The following is a 15,911-nucleotide window of genomic DNA, read 5'->3' on the forward strand; positions in this document are numbered from 1 at the left end:
TGGATCCTGGGTAAATAAATGTCAATTCCCTCCTTCCAGGTTTTTTTTTTTGGTCCGCAAAAAACAGGACCAATACGGATGCAAAATGGCCTGTTTTTGCATAAACACGGAACTGATGCGGTTGTCACATGGATGCATATGTGGAAAAACATCCATTTTTTGCGGACTGCAAAAACTGGACAGTTGTGTGAATGAACCCTAAAGGTAAGACTTCATGAGACAAATACAGAAGGTTCACTACAAGGTGTAAACAGGCTTAAAAATAGAAAGGTCTGATTACACACTAGTAAAAAAAAACATTTAAAAAAGCCAGCCCAGATCTGGAAAAGCATTATTTGAATAGATGAAACTATTATCAACCTCTACCAGGATGATGGAAAAAAGCAAGTATGGAGCAGGCCTGGAATTGCTCATGATCCAAAGCACAGCACATCCTATGTAAAACGTGGATGCAGTCTGATGGCCGGGCATGCATGTCTTTCAATGCAACTGGAACACTAGTGTTTATTGATAACGTGACTGAAGATGGAAGCAGCCAGACGAATTCTGAAGTGTACAGAGTGATACTTTCTGCTCAGATTCAACCAAATTCAGCAAGGTTTATTGGACAGCACATCACAGTATAGATGAACAATGACCCAAAACATACTGCAAAGCAACCCAGGAGGTTTTTTTTAAGGCAAAGACGTGGAATATTTTTCAATGGTCGAGTCAACCACTAGATCTCAACTCCATCAAATATGCATTTTACATGCTTAAGACAAAACTTAAAGCAGAAAAACCCACAACCAAACATTAACTGATATCAGTGCAGTAAAGGCCGGAAAAGCATCACAAAGGAGGAAGCCCAGCACTTGGTGACATCTAAGGCCTTGTGCGCACTGGGAAATGGAATTTTTTTGAGAAAATTCCGCATGTTCTCAAAGATTACCGCACCCGCGGTAAAAAACCGCGGGAAACCGCACCCGAAAACCGCATGCGGTTTGCCGCGGTTTGCTGCGGTTTTACCGCGGTATTATTCGCGGTATTGCCGCGGTTTTGCCGCGTGCTGGTTGGGATGTGCTTTATTGCATTCAATGCAATAAAGCACATTGAAAAAAAAAAGTCATTTAATTCTGAGATAGTGGTAGATAGGGGGATAGATAGACAGACATAGGGATAGATGACAGATCGCTGCATTTCCCACGGTCGGCAGTGGGTTCACATTACCGGCCGTGGGAAATGACCGGTAATTACCTCTGCTGTCTGCTGCTTTCATTCAGCGCTGTGTCTGTGACAGTCGTGGCTGGATGGAAGCAGCGCAGGACCTGTGGATTACGCCGGAGCGGTGGATTACGCCGGAGCTTTGGTGCGGGAGGGGTTAATAAAATGGTGAACGAGGCTTGTTTGTTTTATTTAAAATAAAGGATTTTTCGGTGTCTGTGTTTTTTTCACTTAACTTACGGGTTGATCATGTCAGCTGTCACATAGACGCTGCCATGATCAAGCCTGGAGTTAATGGCGGTGGTCCATCACCATCATTAACCCCTTGTATTACCTTGCTGCCACTGCTACACGGTGGCAAGAAGAGCCGAGGACACGCCGGTCCTGCCGCATAATGCATGCGACAGTCCCGGGGCAGCTGCGGCTGATATTCTCGGCTGCGGGAGGGGCAGTGAGGCGGGGGACATTAACCCTGCCCCTCTCCCTCCCCAGCCTGAGAATACCGGCCCGCCGCTGTGTGCTTACCTCGGCTGGAAGGTAAATATGCAGCGGAGCCCACGTTCTTTGTTTTCTATATTTCCGTTTTCTTTCTATGTGTGTTCTATGTGTCTGTGTCTGTGTTCTATGTGTCTGTGATGTCTGTGTGTGTGTGATCTGTGTGTTTTTACTCTCTGCACGGCTTCCTCTTCCTGTAATGACATCACTTCCATGCAAAACCGCAGACAGGCGATGCACATTACCGGAGGTAAACCGCGAAATACCGCAGGGAATAACGCAGGAAAACGCAGTGAACCACACAGAATTTGCTGCCTGTGTTATTCCCTGCGGGATTTCATGATTAACATTGGAGTCAATGGAGTGAAATCCCGCAGCGATGTGCGGAAAAGAAGTGACATGCACTTGTTTTTGCTTCGGGATTCCCGCAGCAAAACATGCAGCTGTCAAATTCCTAAGGCCAATAGCCTTAGGCTATGTGCGCACTTACCGGATTTTGCCGTGGATTTTCCGCGGATTTGCTGCATGTTTCGCTGCAGAAAATGTTCATAACATCTCTGCAGTGAATCACCAGCAAATCCTATGGAGAAAAAAAAATCCTGTGCGCACTGGGCGGAATTTGACAGCTGCATGTTTTGCTGCGGGAATCCCGCAGCAAAAACAAGTGCATGTCACTTCTTTTCCGCACATCGCTGCGGGATTTCACTCCATTGACTCCAATGTTAATCATGAAATCCCTCAGGGAATAACGCAGGCAGCAAATTCTGTGCGGTTCACTGCGTTTTCCTGCGTTATTCCCTGCGGTATTTCGCGGTTTACCTCCGGTAATGTGCATCGCCTGTCTGCGGTTTTGCAGGGAAGTGATGTCATTACAGGAAGAGGAAGCCGTGCAGAGAGTAAAAACACACAGATCACACACACACAGACATCACAGACACATAGAACACATAGACACAGACACATAGAACACACATAGAAAGAAAACGGAAATATAGAAAACAAAGACGTATTGAGCCACCCGGTGGGGGTTCCAGCGTTTACAGCGGCCTTACGGATTCCGGAGGTGACCATCACAGACTGGCCGTGTTTGCCCCCCCGGGGGACCAGGGGGCGTCCACCCTGCGGCGGTCTGGGAGAGGAGGAGAAACCAGGAAGAAGTGCCCGAAGATCGTGGCTGAGGTCGGACATTCACAAGGAGGCGAAGATTTATGAAGGTTTATAAGGCGTATAAGTCATATTACTACAGAGATGTGGTTTGATTTTTCTCATTACAGGTTAACACACTACTGACAGTTAATGTTATATTGCATTACCAAGGATGTGTTGGAGGGGCCTCCTTTTGCCTTTTGTCTAAAGGTTGTGGCCTGAGTTTGCGTCGTCGTGGGGATGGTGAGAACATCTTAATTGGCCGCCAAGCCCCCGCGAGGAACACACTCGGTGCTAAAGTTAAAGGCTGAAGGGCGGCGTAACTTTAAAATTAAGGTTGCTGATATAAGTTGTTAAAATAATATGCTCTGGGTCAGGCGGAGCTGCCTTCCGTGTGCAGTCCGCTTCTCTATTGGGGTTGTTGCACTTGGCTGGCCTAGGTGCAGCTTTATATAGTTCTACCCCATTAACTCCGTCGGGTTTGGCGGTACGCTTTAGCCCTTTCTTGGTGCTGAAGTATTTTCTGTTCTAATTGTTCTAATTCTCCTTCCAACTCTTCTTATTTTACTTCCTCTTCTCTCTCCTCTTCTTTTAATTTTTTTTCTTCTAACTCTTCTTCTTCCTCTTTTTCTTTCTCCTCTTCACCCTTCCCCCCCCCTTTTTTCTTTTTTTTTTCTCTGCTTTTCCTACAACCTTCCCCAACTTCCCTATTATCCTTTCTCCAAACACAGGTGATTGATTGGACCCTAGGTGCGGAACCATGGCGGAACTAAAATTCGGCTCTTTGAATGTGAAGGGACTTAATACTCCCCAAAAAAGGACCCAAATTCTTTATGATATGCACAAGCAGAGGGTGCACATTCTTCTTCTCCAAGAAACTCATTATAAAACTGGTTGTGTCCCCAACATGAAAAATCGTTACTACCCGACCTGGTACCATGGTACTAACGCAGACTCTAGATCCAGGGGGGTGTCTGTTGCCTTGCATAAATCATTGAGTCACTCCTTGATAGACATGAAGTTGGACCCAGAAGGCAGATACGTTATGGTTAAATTGAGAATCTCAGGTAATGTGTTCACGGTTGCGGGTTGGTATTCGCCCAATGTAGATCAGTCAAAAGCGGGACGGGGATTTCTCAGAACCCTTACAGAATTTTCAGAGGGAGTGGTCATCTTGGGGGGAGACTTCAATATGCCCCTAGACCCACAGGTGGATACTTCAACTGGCCGAAGCGCGATCCCCTTATCCCACTTACGGTCCTTTAAACGGGAGGTGCATCAGGTTCAATTGACGGACGTGTGGCGGGTATTAAACCCCTCGGGAAGGGATTATACCTTTTACTCAAACCCACACGGCTCATATAGCCGTATTGATTTTTTTTTTAGTAAGTCAGCACGTCCTCACATGGCACCCAGTTGCTGAGATCGGAAGCGTGGTTTGGTCCGATCATGCACCTATTTTCCTAACAGTTTCGCCCCCGGGGGGTCAGACGCGTGAGTGGACATGGAAACTTAACGACAATCTATTGAAGGATACACTGTGCGCAAATGATGTCAAGGAATCAATAGAGGTCTTTTTGGCAACACACGCCGGGGACTCCACCTCCCTACCTTTTCAGTGGGAAGCATTCAAGTGCGTAATTCGGGGAGTTTTAATAAAACATGGGGCACGTATTAAGAAGTTGAAGACTTTGCAAATTAGCACACTACTTGATGCGATACATAGGTTGGAAACCACACATAAAAGAAACAGATCAGCTGGGGTCTTGGCAGACCTCGTTAAAAATAGAGAGGACTTGAAGACGCTTCTTAACGAAAAATACCTTAAATACCGCTCTCATTACCAACGTTTCCTATATCAACACTCGGACAAATGTGGTAGGCCCCTGTCACGCCTTCTTCACCCCCGCAACAACACATCATTCATACCGAGAATACAGCGGCGTGGCGGCACTGACACGAGTAACCCGGTGGAGATCATGGAGGAAATGAGGACATTTTACTCTGATCTATATAACATTAAGGGACGCCTGGTGGATATGGAGCAGAGTAAACTGATGGAGAGGATCAATGAGTACATCACAGACACGGCATCCACACCGTTGAGGGAGGAGGAGGTCTCACAATTAGAAGAACAGTTTACAGAGGAGGAGGTGGGGCTGGTGATTAAAAGCTCTCCTGCAGGAAAGAGCCCGGGACCGGATGGGTTCTCCCCGGCATTTTACAAGACATTTAGAGAATTGATAGCCCCATTCCTTACAAGGGTTTTCAATTCGGTCTCAGACACGACTCCATTTGCGGCGCAGTCTCTGGAGGCGTTTATTACAGTCTTGCCGAAGCCCGGCAAGGACCCATCTCTGGTTACCAATTATAGGCCGATATCTTTATTAAATGTGGATGTGAAATTGTTTTCTAAAACACTGGCCAATAGACTGGTCCCTCTCCTCCCCTCAATTGTTAACTCAGATCAGGTCGGATTTGTTCAAGGTAGGGAGGCCCGCGACAATGTGAATAAGACTTTATTACTCATGGCTAATGCGATCTCTTCTTCTTCACCGGTTGGCCTTTTGTCTGTGGATGCGGAGAAGGCATTCGACCGGGTGCATTGGGATTTCCTCCGAACCGCGTTACAAAAGATTGGCTTGGGCCCGCTCTTTTTACAAAAAATATTGGCGTTGTATACGTGTCCCTCGGCACGGATCAAGGTCAATGGAGCATTGTCTCGACCCATTGCGATAAGGAATGGCACGAGACAGGGGTGCCCTCTCTCGCCATTGCTGTATGTGGTAGTGATGGAGCACCTCGCTAACGCTATAAGGAGGAATCCCAGTGTACATGGTCTACGGGTGGATGAGGAGACTTATAAGACTTCCCTGTATGCTGATGACCTATTGATTTATGTTTCTCAACCCCACATTACACTACCCTCTTTGATGAAGGAGTTTGAGAGATTCGGAGAGGTAAGCAATTTCAAAGTGAATTACTCAAAAACGGAAGCACTGAGTGTCACCCTAAGATCCCACGAAGTGGCATTGGCTAAACAGAATTTCCCATTCAGGTGGCAAACTAAAGCAATTAAATATTTGGGCATACAGATCCCGGCTGACCTCTCTCTCCTCTACGCGTTAAATTATCAAACTCTATTGACACGCACACTCAAAGATCTCCTATCATATCACAAAAAACCTATTTCGTGGTTTGGACGTATCAACTCTTTCAAGATGGACGTACTCCCACGGTTTCTATATGTTTTTCAAGCGGTCCCCATATCTCCACCCGCTAGCTTTTTCCGCACACTCAAATCGGCGTTGATCAAGTTTGTATGGGGACACTCGAGGGCGAGAATAAAATATCATACTTTAACCAGACCGACGGACAGGGGAGGGGCTGGACTGCCAGACCTCCGTAGATACCATCAGGCTACTCTATTAATGCGCATGTTTGACTGGCACTTTTTTGCTGAACATAAGAAGTGGGTAGCATTAGAGCAAGGGGGAGCGCAGGTACCCTTGCGGTATCTACCTTGGTTGGAGTCACGAGAGGGAGTAAAGTTGCCTACGGCTGACTTCTTGGTAAAGGCCACACTAAAAGAATGGGATCAGACCCGACAAAAAAGTTCGTTATCTGGTCCTCCACTCCTGCTCACCCCGATCCTTTCCAATCCGGAATTTGCTCCGGGATCTGCCCGTTCCACTTTCTTGCGCTGGGGAAAAGATGATGATGTTAGGATTCTTCAGATATTAAAAGGACATGACATCATGTCCTTTGGGGATCTGCAGGGTCTGGATCCCCCTTGTTCATTATCATGGATAGAGTACAGACAGTTGCACTCATTTGTAAGCAATAGATTGAGAAAATGGAAACATCTACCCAACCCTTCCTTGACCCCATTTGAAGGGTTGTTCATGCAGAAGTCCCCACCTTCTCACTTAATATCATTAATTTATAAATTGTTGAGTCAGGCAGCTCCTGAGGCAGATACGGATCCACACTTCATGTCACAATGGGAGATAGAATTGGGCACCACCTTTTCTGAAGAAGAAAAACGGAAAGCATATCTGTTTACCCATAAGCTGGCCACGGCAGGCTATGCGAAAGAAAAGAATTACAAAATTTTATCAAGATGGTACCTATACCCAGTGAAGCTGCATAGGATTTTCCCCTCTGTATCTGAGCTGTGTTGGCGGTGTGGAGGTTCCCCGGGGACAATGCTGCATATATGGTGGGACTGCCCGCTAATTAAACCCTTCTGGCTAGAGATGTTTCGGACATATACCAATATCTCTGGAGAGAGGGTGTTGCCCTCCCCACAGATCTCTCTGCTGTCCATGTTGCCCGGCTCAATTAAGACACAAAAAGGAGACTTACTTAGATTCTGCCTTTCGGCAGCCCGTTCGGTGGTACCTAGACACTGGCGGAAGACAACGTCTCCTTCTATGCAAGAATGGCAGCAGGAACTCTCCTCCATATGTTATATGGAGGAGCTTTCCGCGGAGGTGACAGAGAACAGCGAGAAATTCTTAAAGATTTGGCAACCTTGGATCCTTTTCAAAGAGACAAATGCGTATAGAGAACTGTTTGGTCCTTGAATAGAAGGGGAATACTGGCCGGGCCTGGTTTCTCCAACAGCCGCACCTGGGAGAACATGGACATCCCTTCCCCTCGGACTTACCCACCCTTCACCTTCTTTCTCTCTCTATGTCGTTACTATCTTCACTGCTAGCTCATTTCCCCCCCCCCCCCCCCTTTTTTTTTTTTTTTTTCTCTTTTTCTCTTTTTTTCACCCTGTTTCCTGACCTTAAGTTGCATTCTTAGTGCCTAATGTTCTGGTATACGAGTCAAGTGGGTACGTAGACTCCCTCTCATTATATTTTGGTTTTGAAATAATACCCTATCCAAAGTAAACAGAGGGAGCAGAGTCAAACAAATGTGGAGGGGGGGAGAGGGGCAGATAACATTCGTAATTGAAAGATCTTGAGATATGCATGTCCCCTTCCTTTCTTCCCTTCCCTCTGTTATTGCCTTTTGCTACTTTCCAGAAGGATATATGTCTACATGACTCTTTTTTGTATTACTAAGGAATTGATTTGTAAGTCAAATTTGTATGCAATATTTGATCCTATGCTTTGGTTCTTGTTCTTGTCATTTGTATTGTATTTTTCTTAATAAACAAAGATTATACATAGAAAACAAAGAACGTGGGCTCCGCTGCATATTTACCTTCCAGCCGAGGTAAGCACACAGCGGCGGGCCGGTATTCTCAGGCTGGGGAGGGAGAGGGGCAGGGTTAATGTCCCCCGCCTCACTCCCCCTCCCGCAGCCGAGAATATCAGCCGCAGCTGCCCCGGGACTGTCGCATGCATTATGCGGCAGGACCGGCGTGTCCTCGGCTCTTCTTGCCACCGTGTAGCAGTGGCAGCAAGGTAATACAAGGGGTTAATGATGGTGGTGGACCACCGCCATTAACTCCAAGCTTGATCATGGCAGCGTCTATGTGACAGCTGACATGATCAACCCGTAAGTTAAGTGAAAAAAAACCGACACCGAAAAATCCTTTATTTTAAATAAAACAAACAAGCCTCGTTCACCATTTTATTAACCCCTCCCGCACCAAAGCTCTGGCGTAATCCACCGCTCCGGCGTAATCCACAGGTCCTGCGCTGCTTCCATCCAGCCGCGACTGTCACAGACACAGCGCTGAATGAAAGCAGCAGACAGCAGAGGTAATTACCGGTCATTTCCCACGGCCGGTAATGTGAACTCGCTGCCGACCGTGGGAAATGCAGCGAGCTGTCATCTATCTATCTATCCCTCTGTCTGTCTATCTATCCCTCTATCTATTCTTCTGTCTATCTACTATCTAAGAATTAAATGACTCTTTTTTTTCTTTTTTTCTTCAATGTGCTTTATTGCATTGAATGCAATAAAGCACATCCCAACCCGCACGAGGCAAAACCGTGGCAATACCGCGAATAATACCGCGGTAAAACCGCGGCAAACCGCATGCGGTTTTCGGGTGCGGTTTCCCGCGGTTTTTTACCGCGGGTGCGGTAATCTTTGAGAGCATGCGGAATTTTCTCAAGAAAATTCCATTTCCCAGTGCGCACAAGGCCTTAGGCTTCCAGACTTCAGGCAGTCATTGCCTACAAAGGATTCTCTACACAGTATTAAAAATGAACATTTTATTTATGGTAAAGTCAGTTTGTCCAATTTTGAGCCCCTGAAATGAGTAGGCTTTGTAGAAAAAAGTTGCCATTTCTAAACATTTCACAGGATATTTTTGTTCAAAAGCTTCAATTAAACCTGAAAGTCTACACTTCAGTTGCAGCTCAGTTGTTTCATTTAAAACCAAAAATAGTGGCATGCAGAGCTGAAATCACAAAGATTGTCACTGTCCAAATACTTCTGGACTTAACTGAAGAAAGGAATTTCCAGCATCCAGGTTCCAGATTATTTTAAAAAACGAATTTCTTTATTCCAAATGATTTAAAAGGTCATTCCATATGTATAAAAACAAGGGGCAATTATCAAACAGGTACGCGTTTCGGAGGATCACCTCCTTAGTCTGAGACAACACCATTCAAATGAAAAGCCCTTAAAAAAGGTCAAGGGGGAGGGGAAAATCACAGAGAAATGACATCACATGTGTAGAAACACGACTGAGTAGGTAGCACATGAGAGACTTTTTACAATACATTTGAAATTTCATTTTTCACATTGAGCCCATACGGCATTCTGCTATTAAGTAAAATTATCCATTTTGCTTTGCAGCGGTGTAACAATTTTGTCAAATCACCACCCCTTTTAGGGAGGATCACTTTTTCTGCAGCATTCACTTTGAGCGATGTTAGATTGCCAGCATGCACATTTAAAAATGTTTAGATGCGGCAGACAAGCTCCGTGTAGTGGTATGGTTTACATCATAGACGTGCTCTGAGATGCGACGGAGAGATGTTGAGGAACATGAAAGAGGCAGGGGTCATTAGGGATAGTTGCAGCTCCTGGGCAGCTCCGATGGTTCTGGTAAAGAAGAAGGACGGCACTATGAGGATGTGCGTGGACTACAGGCAAATCAAAAAATCACTCACAAGGATGCATACCCACTACCCGGAATTGAAGAGTCATTGAGGTCTGCAAATTACTTCTCTACCCTTGATCTTACCAGCGGCTATTGGCAAGTGTCTGTCGCCGAAGAGGACTGTGAGAAGACTGCCTTTGCTACCCCGATGGGACTATGCGAGTTCATCACCATGCCATTCGGGCTGTGCAATGCACTGGGAACGTTTTAGAGACTCATGGAATGCTGCTTGAGCCATTGCAACTTCGAAACTGTCCTGCTTTATCTGGATGATGTAATCGAGTTTTCCAAAACATACACAGAGCATATGGAGCATCTGGCAGAAGTATTCGAAGCCCTATCCAGGTACGGGAGGAAGCTAAAACCCTCTAAGTGTCACCTACTGAAACCTAAGGTTCAGTACCTAGGGCATGTGGTTAGCGCCGAGGGCGTGGCGCCTGATCCCAAGAAGATCACAGCTATCCAGAACTGCCAAGGCCCAATACCTTCAAGGAGGTGCGGCAGTTCCTGGGTCTGATGGGGTATTCTGGAAGGTTTCTGAAGGGCTACACCAAGATGGCGGCTCCCCTGCAAGATCTCCTAGTTACACAACCGAAGCATGACAAGACTTCTGGTCTCCCATTCACGTGGGGTGAGATACAGGAAGATTCCTTCAGATGGATGAAGTCAGCTCTGACAGGAGATGAGATTCTAGCCTATCCCGACTATGGTCTCCCATTTGTACTGTATACGGATGCCAGCAATGTAGGATTGGGAGGTGTCTTGTCCCAGGTACAGAATGGCAAGGAAAAGGGCATTATGTACGCAAGCAGAAAACTCCGTCCAACAGGGAGGAACCCTGAGAATTACAGTTCCTTCAAGCTGGAGTTCTTGGCACTTGTCTGGGCCGTGATGGAGAGGTTTAAACACTACCTGGCCTCTGCAAAATTCACCGTGTACACAGACAACAATCCCTTGACCCACCTGGACAAGGCGAAGCTTGGAGCCCTGGAGCAACGTTGGGTAGCACGACTGGCGAACTACGACTTCACTATAAAGTACAAAGCCGGCCGTAAGAATGCCAATTCTGATGCGTTATCCAGAATGCCTCATCTGCCTGATGATGGGAAAGATGAAGACGACCTGCAGGAGATTGAATTACCAGCTTTCCATTGACCTAATAGCCTGGAAAAGCCTCAATCTCTCAGCAGTCAGCAGGAAGCAATCTTCAACCCATTACCCCATCACGGTTTGCAAGAAGCGCAAGATAATGATCCTGCCGTTAGACTGATCAAAGCACTGATATCTCAAGCTGATTCAAGTCTGGAAACAACCGCCCCGGAGGAAGCACAGAGATTGTGGAAGGAAAGAAGCAGATTGTACCTGCATCGAGGCAAGCTTTTCAGAAGTCTCATCAATCCCAAGACATGAGAGGGTATGTCAGATAGTGGTACCCCAATCGTATGTGCCAGTGGTCTTAGAAGCATACCACGACAGAGCTGGGCATTTTGTTGGAAGAAGTTAGAGGTGCTGCTGAGTCGGTTTTACTGGGTCGGGATGAGAATCACCGTCAAGGAAGGGCGTAGAAACTGTGGCCCTTGTGCATTAAGGAGGAAAGACGGCACCAGTAAGAGAGCACCCCTACAACCAATAGTCACCAATCAGCCGTTGGAAATCGTCGCTATGGACCACGTCAAGCTCATGCCGAGCAGGAGTGGTTACACCTATGCACTCACGATGATGAATCACTATTCAAGATTTCTGGTGGTGGTACCTGTCAAAGATCTAACTACCAGCACAGCGGCGAAGGCCTTCCAAGCACATTTCTGTAGACCACACTGTTATCCAGATCAAGTCCTCACAGATCAAGGTCCCGCCTTTTGAAGCCGAAATGTTCAAGGAATTTTTTAGCCTGTACAGATGTAAGAAGATACGTACTACACCCTACCATGCCCAAACGAATGGGATGTGTGAGAAGATGAACCATTTAGTCATCAATCTGCTGAAGACTCTACCACTCGAGGAGAGGAACCTGTGGCATTACAAACTGCCAGATCTCGTTGATATATATAATAATATTCCCGTGAGGTCAACCAAATGCACCCCTGCCTATCTCATGAGAGCAAGACCTGGAAGGTTGCCAGTCGACTTGTAGATGGAAGTTGAAACTCCTGAAGTCACTTCCCCAACTACAGATTTGGACACGAAACGCCAAGTTCAATACAAGCAAATCCAAGAATATGTTGCACAGAATCTGAACCAAAGTAGAGAAAAACAGGAAAAGAGTTTCAACAAACAAGCAAAAGCTGCCCCCTGTTCACCAGGTGAAGTAGTATTCAAAAGGAAGAGGAAACTACACAAGCTGGATGACCAATGGGAAAAGGAACCCTATGTAGTGCAACTCTCGAACTTTGACAATCAGAAGACTTGCTTTGTCAGCAAGGATCAAGGAAAGACAATATCTGCAGTTTCCAGAGATCACTTGAAGAAGTGCCCAGAACCCCTAAGAGTTCAGGAGGAAGTTCAACCTCCACCTCAAGTCCTGGAGAGGAAAAAGAAAACAATTCATACTATCCTAGGTGACTTCCCAGAAGATTGGCCTATGCACAATGGAACAGTGATTTATTCCTGTACTAACATTCCCACAACCCATGGAAGAACCAGAGCAGGAGAGGCTTGTTGACACTGCACTCACCCCCACATCTAGAGAAGTATCCGAACCTCTACCACGAACACGTAGGCTCTTACCAGCAACACCTGCCACTAGTAGTGAGGAAGATGTAGCAGACATTGCCATATCACAGGGGCTAGAGGAAGGTTTGGAGTTTAGGAGGTTGACCCGAGTTAATTTTGGACAACCCCCACTGAGATTGAGAGAGGAATGGTAGCAGAACCCGGCTATCTCATTAAAATGTTATATTGTTATGTTGTTTTTAAATGTTTGAAATCTGCGTAATCACAAATGTTGAAAAGTATAAATTAACCGGGAAAGTCACCTGATTTTCTGATGATTATAAAGTTAAATATGGACCATGGCCACAGGACTGGCGGCAGCCAGCACGAACTTGTGCTAATTGTATATAGTTGCACCTCGTGTGCCTACCAGAGTCATCCCTTGAACCACCGGGTTTCAGTCCCTGTCACCAAGGACACAGCAAGGAACTCGGGGTGGTGTGACACCATGGCTAGCGGTGGCACCATTGTTCAGGTGTTTTGGGTGGAGGGTTGAAGGGGAAAGGGACAATGGAAATGGACTGTCGCAGGAAGGAGCTGCAGCGGAGTAGGCTGAGCTACCTGCTACCGCTACAACCGGTAGCGTTCCCAGTCGTTCTTAAATAAATCTGTGAGTTTTGTAACGTTAAAGGATATCGGGTCCCTGAAAGCTTCAAGCCAAGGGGCTACAACTGTCAAACAATTTGTGCAGAGAGGCAGGGCTCCGGACTTACCAAGTGACACTGGTTGGAGCGGAAAATGGATAGGCTCCCCCCGTAGAGACTGCGGTGCCTAGAGACTTTGGTTTACCATCTGTGTGAGTGTCTGCTTAATCCACCTGATCGAACACCACGACTACCGCAGTGAGTAATCTGACCCCTGCACCCTGCTTCCCAAGGCCAAGCAAGCTACCCGTTTACCAAATTCCCACTATCCAGGGCCTTCCCTACCTGCAGAGGGACTAATACCTGGCTGCCCCACACCTTCTGCCCCGGTACTCCCATCGGCAGCGGCGATACTCTCATTTACTGCAACCCGCAGGTGGCGTCACGAACATTCATCCCCCGTAAATATCCTCTTACACTTGATGTGGCCGCAAGACCCTCGAGCCACAGCAACCCCGGATCCGAGCAGTTCGACTGCTGCTGGGGCAGCACATATATACTCCAGCTCCATGTCTCCTGTGATGTATATACAGCGGACGCAGCATCTCCTGTGAAGTATATGCCCCCAGTGTCTCCAGTGATGTATATACCCCAGCAACTCCTGTGATGTATATGCCCCCAATGTCTCCAGTGATGTATATGCCCCAGCAACTCCAGTGATGTATATGCCCCATTAACTCCTGTGATGTATATGCCCCAGTGTCTCCTGAGATGTATATGGCCCAGCGTCTCTAGTGATGTATATGCCCCAGAGTTTCCTGTGGTGTACGTTTCCTGTGATGTATATGTACCCAGTTCCACCAGTGATATATATGTTTTACAAAATTTATTATCACAAAGAGTTGACTGCTCTCCAGACCAAGACAAACCTGGAAAAGCAGTTGTGAGAAGCAAAATGATCAATATCAGCTAACATCACTGCCGCACCAAAGAGAAAAAGCTCCAGCCACCACAGGGTCATTTTCAAGTTGATAATTTTCTGCAGCCCCCAAAGGTTGGTAGAAATTTTCAATGGATCTTGGCAGAAAAAAGGTTCCCCACCCTTGATCTAGATAAATTCCTTGAGGGGGTCTAGTGTCATGGGTGTGCTCCGCTCTGGGGGATCTCTGGAGAGTCTGGGACCAGGAGGTCACAGAACCCTGTTTTGCGCAGGTCTGCAACTTATCTTTAAATGTATTTGCTTTCCTTTGGTGCTATAGGAGTTAATGACTCTTTCCTATCTGGCTGTCCTTTGGATCCTTCGTCTCAGGTGCAGCTCCCCTTCTTTATAATTAGTCACTTGTCTTAACATCTAATGTCGATTTATAGATTCTCATATCTAAACTGTACCTGGAAGAAGCTGAAGTTTTGTGATAATTGCAGCTGTGGTGTTAGCTGCATTGGAGTTGCTTGGAGTGTTTTCCTTTTGAGTCTTTCTCCTTGTCTGTCTTCCTATCCCTGTGTTGTATTATTGCAGTGGTGAGACTAGTGCTCTTGCCAGCCTTCTCAATAGTCAGGGTGAGTTAAGGGCAAGTAAGAGCCTAAGCACGATTGGCCATGGGTTGAAAGAATCTGTATAGGGATGTTAGGTAGTGCAGGCATCAGCCTCAGGTGAGTGTAGGATGTGACCCCACTCCCCTCTCACTGGCACCAAGGCACACTGTTGTATCGTGTTCCTAGTGTACCATATTTGTTGTGACACTCGCTGGGGATCCCTTTTTTCTGGTGGAACCCCGGTTGTCACTGCATGACATTATAACTGAACCATTTTTTTCCCAGCACCTTAAATGGATCTGGTGAAGGACCTTGCAGAACAGGTGCAGAGCTTGTAACTTAGTCTGGCAGACCTGTGATGTAGGGTTTTGCAACCACGAACGCGGGCCATGATTCTGGCGGCTAGCTATACTTTACCTGAACCCAAGGTGACACTCCCTGATAGATTTTCGGGAGAGTGGGATAAATGTTTTGTTTTTCATGAAGCTTGCAAGCTTTATTTTAAGCTCTGCCCACACTCTTCCGTGAGTGATCAACAACAGCTGGGGATTGTCATCTCTCTTCTGTAAGGAGACCCTCAATCTTCAGCCTTTTCTCTTCTAACCAACTCTCTGTTGCTTTGGTTGGTCGATGAGTTTTTTTGTGAACCTAGGCCTCATCTATGATGACCTAACCAGGTCTCCCTTACTGAGTCTCAGCCACACAACTCCAGCAAGGAGACCAGCAGAGGAATTTTGTTCTGAATTCCGGAGATGGACCACTAACACCAAGTGGAATGACCCAACCCTTAAGATGTCATTTTTGCCAGAGTCTGTCAGAAAAGCTCAAGGACGCATTGGTGTTATATGAGACTCCTGAAACATCTGGAGGCCGCCATGGCTCTGGCCATACATATCAATGCAGTTAGGGGGACTTCCTCTCAGTCTAGATGCCTTGCGATTCGCTGCAAGACAATGGTATGTTTCTTATGTGGTCATAAGGGTCATCTTATCGGGATCTGTCCATCGTTTCCTAAACAACAGAAGTCGTCAGAAACTTTTGACCCCAGGTTCTCTGTAGGATTACAACCTGGGATATATATTTCCTCCGCATGTGCATCTCAGTTTTTTTTACCATCTGAGATTGGCATAGGTACCAAAACTGAGATTATATCTGTCCTT

Source organism: Anomaloglossus baeobatrachus, chromosome 5 (assembly GCF_048569485.1).
Source record: "Anomaloglossus baeobatrachus isolate aAnoBae1 chromosome 5, aAnoBae1.hap1, whole genome shotgun sequence".
Taxonomy (NCBI): Eukaryota; Metazoa; Chordata; class Amphibia; order Anura; family Aromobatidae; genus Anomaloglossus; species Anomaloglossus baeobatrachus.